At 42.4% G+C, this 12861-nt stretch overlaps 1 long non-coding RNA gene across 1 annotated transcript; it reads left to right on the top strand.

The window, feature by feature from the left end:
• Positions 1-3: 3 nt before the first annotated feature.
• LOC308468462 lies at positions 4-11971 on the top strand. Its single transcript, XR_013981665.1, has 2 exons — positions 4-1926; positions 10671-11971. It is a non-coding gene; the product is annotated as an uncharacterized lncRNA (long non-coding RNA).
• Positions 11972-12861: the final 890 nt, after the last annotated feature.

The following is a 12861-nucleotide window of genomic DNA, read 5'->3' as shown; positions in this document are numbered from 1 at the left end:
AGCAAGAGTTCAGGGACTCATTCCAGCCAGGTAAAAGCATCTTAAGAAAGGTGCAGAGCCAGGCCTGTGAAGGGCATGGCCTGGGGAGAATTTTGAGGGCCACATAGACAGGTCTGGAGGGCCTCATGTGAAGAGCCTGACCCTTGCTCTGCCTACAGGCCCGAACACCCTTTACACACATGGCTTCGTGGACACATGCAGCCTACCAGAGAATATATCATCTCACACGCACACATAACACACTGACAGGGCCCTTCTGTACTATTGCAGCATTGCTTGATTTCCTTTGCATGGTCTGGCAAAGTTAAGCAGCTTTAAAAAATAATAATAATAAATGCCCCTTTGTTTTCAGATGGAGTGAATAGAGTCAAGCAGGCAGCTTCCCCCAAAGAATCCTGGGAAATGTAGTTCCCCCACAGGGCTACAATTCCCAGCACCCCATAACAAACTACAGCTCCCAGGATTCTTTTGAGGAAAAACATACTTTACATGCATCCACCCGCAGAGCAGCCCACCCTTCTGCCTGTCATTTCCTGTCCAAGAGGGGCTAAGCCCAGGGCAGTAATTGATACAGTACAGACATACCACAGGCAGCCTCCTCAATGAGTTTGGCTTTTCAGTTACTTAATATATATGATATTCTTCATGGCACTCTAACATACCCCAGCCCCTCTACCACTCTGAGACTGAGGTCACATCCACACCAATAAGCAAATTGTTTGGGAGGTGTCCTCAGAGGCAAAACAAGAATAAGAGAATTTTTCACACCTTGGCAGCCCTGCCGCCCCAGCCACAAAACCAACAGCAGACATATCTGATCTGGGTTATTGATGGCTACCGGTATTTATTTTTACACACACACACACACACACACACACACTTACAGTTTGTTCTCCTACCCAGTCCAGCCACACCAAGAAAATGTCCTCTGTTCATCTCGTTACATGCTGACTCGTCCTTTTCTCTCACTGCAGGAAAAGGGATAGAGTGAGCTCGTGAAGGGGAAAGAGATGTCTGTATGTAAGTTACACTCAGAGCAGACACACTGAAATCAATGCACACTAGGTCCATGAACTTAGTGAACACAGGTCCATTTGTTTCAACTTATTCTATTCTGTTCAGCAGGATTAACATACAATTTAATCACCAACACCTCTAAGTGGTTTACATCATTTCAGTTGGCCTTCTCTTGGTTTTACACAGTTCTATATATCTGTGTTTTACTTCTTTTGATTCTTAAAATCATTTAAGAAATATATATTTAAATGGAGATGAGACCTGGCTCAGTGGTACAGCATGCAGAAGGTCCCAGGCTTGATCCTTCAACAGCATATCCATGTAGGAATGCGAATGTCTTCTCTTTGAAACCCTGCCAGTCAGTGTAGACATTACTGAGCTAAGAAGACCAATGGTCTGACTTAGTATTTCTGTATTCCTGGTATGTGAAACACTTACCAGCCGAATTTTGGGAAGGTACGTAAAGATTTTTTTAAAACATTCATTTTATAGTGTATATAAAACAGAGAGAGAACAGTTACAACAACAGGTGAAAATTAATTATCATTATTTTTGAAAAAAACTAAACAATAGGCACGTTGAATGGGTTAAAATAACAGAATCCAATTTGATTTCAGCAGATGAGACTAGGCTTGCAAACCTACCTATGAGTAAGCCCCACTAAACCCAGCAGGGATTACTTCTGTTTTAGGCCTTCCAATTTTGGAAATTAGTTGCTGGCGGACCACCAGCCTGGCTCGAGGTACAGAAAGGTGTAGATTGCTCCCTCCAACACACACACACTCACACACTAACAGACACACAAACACACAAACACACACACACAGAGAGAGCAAAAGAAATAACTATGTTTTATCTCCCTGTAGCACAAGAGGACTCCTTTTATGCTAGACCAAGAATTTTCAAAAAGTATGTAACTTTAATTTTTTTTCCTTTTTGTAAATAACTTTGGTGCACAAATGTATATGAATTATTTATTGGTGAACCCAGAGGGTGTATTTGTGTAAGTGAGTCTCGTAAGTCTCTATATCTGTAGGATTCTCTTTTCCGGACTTTGTAATGAGGAAGAAGAAAAGGAGGATTCTTGCTTTAGAAGAGATCAGGGGGAGGGGAAAGCTTCCTCTCTTGCTTTCGCTCTCTTTCCCTCTCCCTCTCTCTTTTTTTAAATGTGGAAATAAACTTCTTTACAAACAGATTGAGTCATTTCCTAGCCTTCTTCACCCACCCCACTTCGCTACAGAGACATCAAAACATGCTGGAAAGCAATGAGAGAGAAGAAGCAAGAGGAAGTCCCTAAAATTCTCGCTGGAGGGAAAAATAATTCTGGTTACGTGGATAAGGAATCAGTTTAATGTCTCTACCCTGATTTTCAGCCCAGAAGGATGCTTTTGGTGGCTTAAGAACTGGATCTGGCCAATGGCCCATCTAGTCCAGCATCCTGTTCTCACAGTGGCTAACTAGATGCCTGTGGGAAACCTGAAAGCAGGACCCAAGCACAAGAGCCCTCTCCCCTCGTGTGGATTCCAGCAACTGGTATTCAGAAGCATTGCTGACTCGTGGTTAGTAGCCCTTTATAGCCCTCTCCCCCATGACTTTGCCTAATCCTCTTTTAAAGCCATCTAGGTTGGTGGCCATCACTGCTTTCAGCAGGAGGAAGTTCCATCGTTGAACTATGTGCTGTGTGTATCTGATCTTAGCCTATCAACATTTTACATTTGTGTAAAATAAAAGTAAACCAAAGCAGCTCAGGTAAGCCTTCCGATATGTTGCTGGTTTCCATCAAACAGTGACCCATCAACTTGCAGGCAAGTATGCAGAAGAAATTCGATCCTGGTTTTATTTACAGGTGGAACTTAGCTAATTCGCTGTTTCTGAAATGCCGTCTTCGACGGCTTTAGAAGAGGATTAGACAAATTCGTGGAGGAGAAGCCTATCCATGGACTACTAGCCAGTGGCTATGCTCTGTTCCCAAAGAAAACCCAAACAAACTGAAAGCATGGACATTGCAGTCAAACCATTTGCCGCGGTAAAAGGTGGCAGTGCTTAGCTGTGGCAAAAGCCTTTGATAGTGGTTATCCTGGGGTTATGTAGATTCAGTACCAGGATGCGCATGCTATCCAGCAGTGGCTGGTGCGCTCTGGGAGTAGGAGCACAGAAGGCAAGGAGTCCATGAGTAGGCAGAGCCATGTCAACAAGGGGCAACACTGAGGTGAAGGGATAAGAAGCGGACAGGCAGAACTACTCCTTGGACTGGATATAAGTAAGGAAGGAAAGGGCAGGCTGGAGAAGGATGGAGAAGAAAACTTAAATTAGTTGGCTCTGCCTGTTGGCCACCCTGCCTTCCGCATGATCATTCTGAATAGGCACCAGCCACCATGGCCCGGCTCTTCACATCTGAACATGTGCCTCCCTACAGAAAGCAGCCTAGGCCAGACCAGTGACTCATGCAGAACTGCGAGAGAGGCTCTCCTCTGTGGGTGGTGCTTGGGGCTCATGTTATTCTACAAGGGACAATACTAAGGCGGAGGAAGCTGGCAGCCGGAGCCGCCACCACCCTTGGAATGATTGCAAGTAAAAAGCAGGCAGGGAGTGGCTGAGAACGGGCTGACAGTTAGTAGGGCACGTGGACTAGCCTCCACCGGTGGGGCTTATTTTTGTTGTTTCTCTGCCCTCTGTACCTTCTGAAAGCAGAGTCGGAGAGCTGGAGAGGGTCAGGGAGGCGGGGACCTTGCCAGCGACAGTGAATTATTAACGCTCATCTTGCAAACAGATAATGGCCTTAAATGATCGCTTTGGTGAAAAAACAAAAAAGAGTGCCTTCCACCCTCCAGCAATAATGAAAAGGGGAAAGGGGAGGAACAAGAGAAGGAAAGGACTTAAGTTGCTCATCTGCCTTTGGCCTGCATCTCCCCCAGCAGCTGGTCACCGGGACAAGCCTGGGAGCTGCTCTCTGTCTTGGGAAGCTGACAGATGGGTTGCGAGGCTTAGCTCTTTACACAGAACCAGGCCTCCTCTGCCAGACCAACGTCACCCACCCCCCTTTGCACACACAAACACACACACAGATCTCCTCCCCAACCTGCAGGCTAGACTGCAAAAAATATATGCATGCAGGTCAGACACTCAAGCGGAGGGACAACAAATGGCAATAAATGAAAGAGCTATGCAGAGTTCCTCAGCAGGGAGGAGAGAAGGAGGGCCCTAGGGTTGAAAATGGACAGGCATAGAAATGATCTAAGGAGCTGCAGAAAATGTTTGCTTTGCTAGGGATGGGAGAATTTGCCAATTTTGTTTTTTTCTTTCCATTTCTTGTCTTACTGTCCACTGTCCATTTTTTTAAACTTCTCATGAAAACTTCCTCAGTCTTTACCATGAGTGTCCACTTGTTAGGGTTTCAGTCTTGTTTTTAATGTATCAGTTGTTTTAGTTGAACTGTTCTTAGTCATCTTATATGTAAATCTCCTGGAGGCAGTGGTTTAGAAGGCAGTGAATAATCTGTGATGTTGATGATAATATTCATCAACATTTTAGTGTGAATTTCCTAATAGACTCATCTTTGTAGGCAGTTTTGCCTAACATATACATTTATTTGCAAGCCATATCCCCCAGTGTGATACATTTGTGTATGCCATTTTCATTATTATATGCATTTTTATGCACACTTTGCCCCAGTACTTGCATTTCTGTACCTGTAGGCTGGAAAATTGTGATGCAAAATGTGAACGCCATGATACCACTTTAAGCAGTCATGACTTCCCCAAATAATTCTGAGAGCTGTGGTTTCATAAAGGTGCTGAGAGTTGTTAAAAGAGACCCCTGCATTCCCCTCACAGAGCTATGATTCCCAGAGTGTATTAGCAGTCAATTTGTCTTCATGGGGAATTCTGGAAATTGTAGCTTTGACGGGTAATGGGCGGGGAAGTTGTTCCTGAGAACTCTCAGCACCCTTAACAAACTACAACTCCCATAATTTTTTTTTTGAGGGGGGAAGACTTGACTACTTAAAGTGGCATCATAGTGCTTTACATGTATGGTGTGAATGTGGTCTCTGTCTTCACTCTTACTCAGGGCTAGGAAGTCTGCAGCCCTTCAGATGTTGCATGACTCCAGCACCCATCCTGGAGCAACTCTCCTATGAGGAAAGGCTGCAGTATTTTTGACTTTTTCATTGGAAAAAAGGCAAGTAAGAAGCGACGCAGTAGAAATTTATAAAATTATGCACGGATTGGAGACAGTGGATGCATCTCCCCCATCCTTCTTTCATAACACTAGATCCTTGCAGAAATCCAATGAAGCTGAATGTTTGAAGATTCAGGACAGATAAAAGAAAGGCCTTCACACAGTGTGTAGTTAAACTATGGAACTCTCTCCCATAGGAGACAGTTATAGCCACCACCTATGATGTCTTTCATCATAGGGATGCGGGTGGCGCTGTGGTCTAAACCACTGAGCCCTGGGCTTACCGATTGGAAGGTTGGCGGTTCAAATCCCCGCGATGGGGTGAATCCCTGCTCCTGCCAACCTAGCAGTTCGAAAGCACGTCAAAGTGCAAGTAGATAAATAGGTACTGCTCCGGCGGGAAGGTAAACGGCATTTCTGTGCGCTGCTCTGGTTTGCCAGAAGCGGCTTGGTCATGCTGGCCACATGACCCGGAACCCCAGAGTCGTTCGCGACTGGACTTAACTGTCAGGAGTCCTTTACCTTTTTTTAAAATGATGTCTTTAAAAGAGGATTGGACAAATTCATGGAGATAAAGGCTATCAGTTGCTAATAGGCAGACCCAGATGAAATCAACTCGAGGTGCCGGGCTGGGAGATCTTGAGAGGCCCAAACTGAATAGCATCTGATCATGAGAAACAAAACCTCGTTCTCTTCTTTATCAACTCAATGAAAGTAGAACATTGCTGAAATTTTAGCACTGATTAAGAGATTGTTTATAAATTTATGGAATTACCGGTAATGAAGACATCCACACAGAACCTTCATAAGGGAAATTATAGCAAAGTTACAACATTGCACTATATACAAGGTCAGAACAGTTTCTTTCAAGGTCTTTTGGGTGCAAACTTAATTATATAATTAAAATCAGTAAGTCACAGTTTATCATTTTATATGCAGAGAATGCTTAGATCACACAATCAGTCTTGGGACATTGTTGAGCGTAGATCATTCTGTATCCTTTTTAGTCTATAAAATGATGTTTCGCCAGTACAGTTTGTAACCATTAAACACAGGAACAATCTGAAAATTGTTTCCACATTTGGAAAAGCTGTCTGAATTTTTCCTGGAATATTACTTGATACATATCTTGGTGGGTGAAATTTTCTTTTTCAGGGTGAGCTGGTTTGACATACAGGTAGAAGTGCAAGAATTCATTGACTAGACTAAGGGTCAACATCCTTTGGATACTTTGCACCAAAATCACAATGCCATTGTGAATATGTTCCTTGGTTGCCTGAAGGTTCACCACAAAAGAAAAATTGCCAGCTCCTATACACTGTTGCCCTTCTGTTTAGGTTGGCTTTAAGAGTGTCCATGACAGGTATAAATGAATTTACCCTTAACTCTTTGAGAAAGTTTGTTTAAGGTTTCAGGTGCTGTCCCATCATTCCCCCCCCCCCCGGTACCTTCTTTTGACAGTTTTGTACTCTACCTCTGGTAGAGTAAATTTTTCTTGCTGTTCAGTTTTATCAAACTTAGCCTGGTTGTTTGATACAAACTATAATAGTGAGCTGTAAATATTTACACATGTGCTCAATAAAATTTGCAAGCTTGGGAGTGCCTTGCTAACTTTAGCAAAACTGTCCAAAGGTGGAGCATAAACATGAATTCAAATCCTTCCATTTTCTGCAGAAGATTTACAGCTTGTTGTCTAGTATCTCCTTTTTCGGTTTCACCACAGTAAATATGATTGAGGAATTCAACAATGTAAGTATAATAGCTGCAGTAGCTTTGCCATGAGCCTCTCTTATTGTGTCGGATAAATGTTTAGGAACTTTTGACCCAAAAGCAAGAATTCTTTTAGCACTGCCCATTTTTCTGAAGTAGCTGAGAAAAAACAATAAAGTTAATCTATTGTGGTAAAAAATCACTGCAACCAGGCATGAGTAAACTGCAGTTCAGCCAAAGAGATTTAGGGAATGTCCAGTGAATGGAATAATCTTTGCAAACTTGTTCCTTTCCAGCATTTTTGGTTGAATGCCGTTATTGTTTTCAGCCATATTGGCTGCATTGTCATATGACTGTCCTCTACATTTGCTGAAGTCTATTTCAAGTTCAGAATCAGCTCAGCCATACTTTCACTGGTGTGATCTTTCAGTTCAAAAAGACTCAGAAAGCATTGAGCTGGTAATCCATTGTGGGGAGAAACAGATCTAACAATGACAGTAAGCTGATAAACATGGGAAACATCAGGGGTTGAATTGACTGATAAACTAAAATAACCTGCCTATTTGAAGTCATTTGGTATTGCTTCTTGAACTGTATTAGCCATCACCTGGATAACCTCGTCGCATATGGCTTTGGATAAGTAAGGGTGACCAAAGCCTTTACCTCCATACCGATTTATGTGAGCACACATGAAGGGATCAAATCTGGCAATTAATTCAAGCAATTCCAGGAAGTTACCATTATTTGGTGAACTGAATTCCTGAATTTTATTTCCCCTAAATGCCAAGCCACATTCTGCCAAAAGAGAAATCAGTGCAATAACTCACTGAAGTACGTGCCTCCAGTAATCCTGCTCGTTTTGATGTGAGCATGTGATCATGCTTTCTTGTTAAGCATGTTAGCATAGGGTTAATATGATTTTTAGAGTTTTTGTGGGTTCAAACAACATAAGTGTGATGCTAATAATCAAAGTCATTAGAAGATAAAGCTGTAGTTCAGGTAGTTAGGTTAGAGAAAAATTTGCACACAAAACAGTAGACTTTTCCTGTTGTGGGAGAATACATTAGCCATTCCTGAGGGTAGGTTTTTCAATTTACTTTTGGTGGAATAGAATCAATCCAGAATATTTCCTCGTTATTCAACATGGTCCATAAACCTACATCATTATTGTCTCTGAAATAACTAGTTAGTAATTTTGTGTCTGCGGTGTTGGGGTTTTCGCTGAGATCATTTGCTTTGTTTCCCAATTCTTTAAGATTGCATTGAGCTTGAACTGCTTCTTTTGGTGTAACTATCTTGTGGCGTGTTCCTTCTGTGCCTTCAGTGGCGGACCATGGGGTCTCAAATTTCAGAGGTGCCCTGTGCAACACCAAGATTTGGTACTCCCCACTCATCTCGGTCTATTCTACACCATAATTGCAGCATCTCTTGTGATGCGATGCCCTCAAGGCTCTGCGTCCAGTGTGACCAAACCAGTTGCACTCCCCTAAATCTGCCTCTGGTACCTTGTGTTAGTCTTTGTAGGTCCAATCACTTCATTGCCACTTTCCTTAGAATTTTCTGTACTTGTGGCTGTAGTCACTGAAAACAGTTCTCAAAGTTCTTGGGAGGCTGCGCTCTGTATATAAACTGGTTGTTCTGCTCAAACTGCTTAGCGTCGTCTACTTGATTTTCTTCTATTTGTAAACACGGACGTTCTGTATCTGAGGGATTATGTAGGGCTGTTTTTGCCGGCTGTACAAAGCGGTATGACGTGATTGGCTTTAAATGTTGGGAGTACTTCCTTCTCTTCTTTTCGTCGCTTTCATTTACTAGTACCACTTTCATATTGCTTGCTCATTATTATTTTCACAAAAAGGTGATTCACAGTGATATAAAAGCATCCTCACTTGTTCTTAAAACACACACTGTAATGATAGACAGTGATGTGAACACTTGCATTGCTTCGTAGTGGACGATATTATTTGATTCTGAGTAGCTTTAAAGCCTCCACGAATTTACTAAACAATAAGTATTCACTTGTCATAGACTCGTGTGTCACATGTTTAACGTTACTAAGGAACTGGGCCTAGATTGTAAAATTTGCCTGTTTATTTAGAATGTGGGGGAGGGGGGGCAAGAGGCCGAGGCCCTCCTAGATTATGAGGCCCTGGGATGCAGCCTCCTCAGTCTGTATGTAAATGTAGCCAGTACTATTTTTCTAGAAAAAAAGGTGCTGGAACTCACTATGAACGCCTCCCTAAGTCTCTTAGAATGGCAGTGGCACCAACCTGAGAGGTGCCAGAACCCACCTGAGAGCAGATCCTCCAAGTGTCCCTATTTTTCAGGGATGTCCCTGATTTTGAGAAGCTGTCCAGGTTTCTGATTTGATCCCAGAATGTCCCACTTTTCCTTAGGACGTCCCTATTTTCATTGAAGAAATGTTGGAGGGTATGGAGTTATCCGGCCTCCGAGCCATCTGAAGGCAATCCTGTATAGGGAAGTTTTTAAAAATGTTTCATGTTTTTATATATATATTGGAAGCTGCCTAGAGTGGCTGGGGCAACCCAGTAAGATGTGTGGGGTATATACAGTAGAATGATCATTATAGGATGGGACAAGAACATCGGAGAAATGTTGGAGGGTATGCCTAGGAGGTGCCGGAACCGAGTTCCTGTGAGTTCCCCCTGAAAAAAAAGGCCCTGAATGTAGTACTGCTACTAGCCATGATGGCTGCACCCCTGTGGCAGCATCCCTTGGAATACCAGTTGCTGGAAACTGCAGGAAGGGAGAGTTCTCCTGTGCTCCAGTCCTGCTAGTGAGTTTCCCACTGAAGCATTTGGTTGGCCATGGTGAGAACAAGACGCTGGACTAGATGGGCCCCCTTTGGCCTGATCTTACAGGATTCCAGCACTTTCTGGAGGTTGCCCACCCCTCTTGTTACTGGTTGAAAGTAATACCTCAGCTCCACCACTGTCCCTTTTGGTCAGAGCCATTCACCCTTGGGAAACATCAGAAGAGGCTAAACTGTGGCCCTCCGGATGTTGCTATGTGACAACTCCAATAACCCCTGACAGATGGAGGTGCTGTTTCGTCAGTCTGCCTCAGGGACTAGGGCCTGGCCTGCTGTGGAAAGGGTTGTACTCCCCTTGAGCCTTGCAGTTGTGGTGACAAGGAGTACATTTACGCCAGGGCATTTCATGTACCAACCATCACATCTCTTGAGTCAGTCTGATTTAGCACTAGTTACCCACGCCTTCACTGCATTGCTGTTCAGATTACTGCAAACTGAGTTACGTGGAGCTACCCTAGAAGACTGCCCGGACAGCGCAGCGCTTCAAACGATGCAAAAATGTAATGGCCAAGCAATTGTTCCCCAGGCTCAGGAGAAGATGTTTAAAGCCCTAAGCGGCTTAGTTCCTCTGGGGCTGCATGCCTCATTATGAACCTGCCCCCTTATTAAGAGCTGCAGGAGAGACCCTTATGAAGATATGACTGCCAGCAGAGGCCCACTTGACAGGCATGTGGGGGAGAGCTTTTTCCTCCATCATCCCCACATGAAGGAATGCAATCACACCCACCCACATCACTGTTATTAGGAAAGGTATCAAGGCACAGTTAAAACAAAAACAAAAAACCAAGCAGTTTTCTATAGACTCGAGATTTTAATGTAAAGAGTCCCCCCCCCCTACAAAAAGAGCAGATTTTGGCTAACATTCCCAGTGTAACATGGTCATGGTCTAATTTTAATCAATTGTTTTTCTTTTTGTTAAAACCATGTATAGCCATTCAAGCAGACCGAGAGTTGACTGCTTTTGAACAACTTGTGGTCAATATTCCTGCTACAGAGAACAATCAGAGAAAAATCTTTGTTGACATTTATTAAGGACTGGAAACTTCTTATGGACTTTTTGCGTGAAAGAGAAAATGAACTTGTAATATCTGGATTTGAAGATTGAGAAAATGTTGGCTTATAGAAAATAGAATAGTTGGATGTCAATTTCAGTGAATACTTTGAACTAGTTGCTACAGTTAGCTGCCAAGAGAATCAGAAGTCTTTTAATCTTTTTCTATTTTTTCCCTTTTAAAATTTTCTTTTTATTTCTTTTTTTCTTCTCCCTTCTCTTTGCTCCTGTTTTTTTTAAGATTAGATTTTAAAAATATTTATTTTATTCTGGTATATAACAAAAAGATGCTTTGTATTGGGTATAAACTTTTGTACGTCTTTTGATGAGTATCGATTAAAATAAAATGTGTGGAGAAAAAATTGTTCCTGCTACATCAGTGAGTGAAGTACCAACCATATAAAAAATATTAACTTAGGTAGAATTTGGCCATTTTATGACCACAAAAATTCTCTGGGAAATGGACCTTGAAGTAATAATCTCTAATGAAAAATGGAAAACACTTTGAGTTGGGGGGCAGAGGATGTTTTAAAACAGTTTCGGCCCAATTAATGGAATTGTCTTTGAAATGCATACATAGGTGATATATTTTCTGCTTGCAAATATCCCACAAGATACCAGGGGCAACATCAACCTGTTGGAAGGGATGTGGGGAGACTGGATCTTACATTCATATGGATGGTTTTGCAAATCTGTTTACCCATTTTGGGTTTTGATATTTAAAAAAATGAGTTTAATATTCAAAGTGGACCTACAACCTTACCCTCTAACTTGCTTTACTTTGAATAAAGGACATATCTACTCCACCAACTGCTCATGAAGAACTTTTAATGTTCCTCCTCACAGTGGAAAACATGGAAATAGCCATGCTCTTGGGCCTGAAAACTGAAGTGTGATACTCCATAGCATGGGCAATAGCCTTGGCTGAAAAGCTGATGAGCCAGATTTGTGCTACCAAAGGGAATTCTAACCAACAGCTTTTCTATATTGTGTGGCAACCATTTTTGGATGATATGGGTTAAGAAGACTGAGTTCTCATGGTAATATATGGAAAGATTTCTTGGAGTGATTTGTAATAATTTTATTTGATATTTTTAAGCAATGTGGTTGATGTGTTTTGACTTACGTTTTATGTGTGATGTGAAGAATGAAAATGAATAAACATTATTTTAAAAACCTGAGCTTTTAACATTTGCAATGTTTTATTTTTTATTAGTTCATATTATGGTTTGTTCTTAGGTTTTGATTTGTTATACACCACCAAACTGATTTTCATAAAGGCTGTGTAAAAGAATAATAAAATCAATGGATAACTTAAATTAAAATGAAGCCCAGCCTTTCTCCTGTTGCAGCCAGACAAGATGTATCTGGTTGCCCACAGAACAAAACACCTCCCATGGCTTATTCCTGAGAATTCAGGGGTCTCAGGTAGACAGTCTCTGCATATGAATGTTCCATTTAACTGCTGCTGCAAACAACTGTTGCCTGGCCCATCTTCCATGAATTTTCCTATCTTAGAATCATAGAATCATAGAGTTGGAAGAGACCACAAGGGCCATCGAGTCCAACCCCCTGCCAAGCAGGAAACACCATCAGAGCACTCCTGACATATGGTTGTCAAGCCTCTGCTTAAAGACCTCCAAAGAAGGAGACTCCACCACACTCCTTGGCAGCAAATTCCACTGTCGAACAGCTCTTACTGTCAGGAAGTTCTTCCTAATGTTTAGGTGGAATCTTCTTTCTTGTAGTTTGGGTCCATTGCTCTGTGTCCGCTTCTCTGGAGCAGCAGAAAACAACCTTTCTCCCTCCTCTATGTGACATCCTTTTATATATTTGAACATGGCTATCATATCACCCCTTAACCTCCTCTTCTCCAGGCTAAACATGCCCAGCTCCCTTAGCCGTTCCTTATAAGGGATCGTTTCCAGGCCTTTGACCATTTTGGTTGCCCTCCTCTGGACACGTTCCAGTTTGTCAGTGTCCTTCTTGAACTGTGGTACCCAGAACTGGACACAGTACTCCAGGTGCGGTCTGACCAGAGCAGAATACAGTGGCACTATTACTTCCCTTG

Source organism: Podarcis pityusensis, assembly GCF_964106645.2.
Source record: "Podarcis pityusensis genome assembly, chromosome: Z".
NCBI lineage: Eukaryota > Metazoa > Chordata > Lepidosauria > Squamata > Lacertidae > Podarcis > Podarcis pityusensis.
This window is presented reverse-complemented; position numbering and strand designations above follow the sequence as displayed.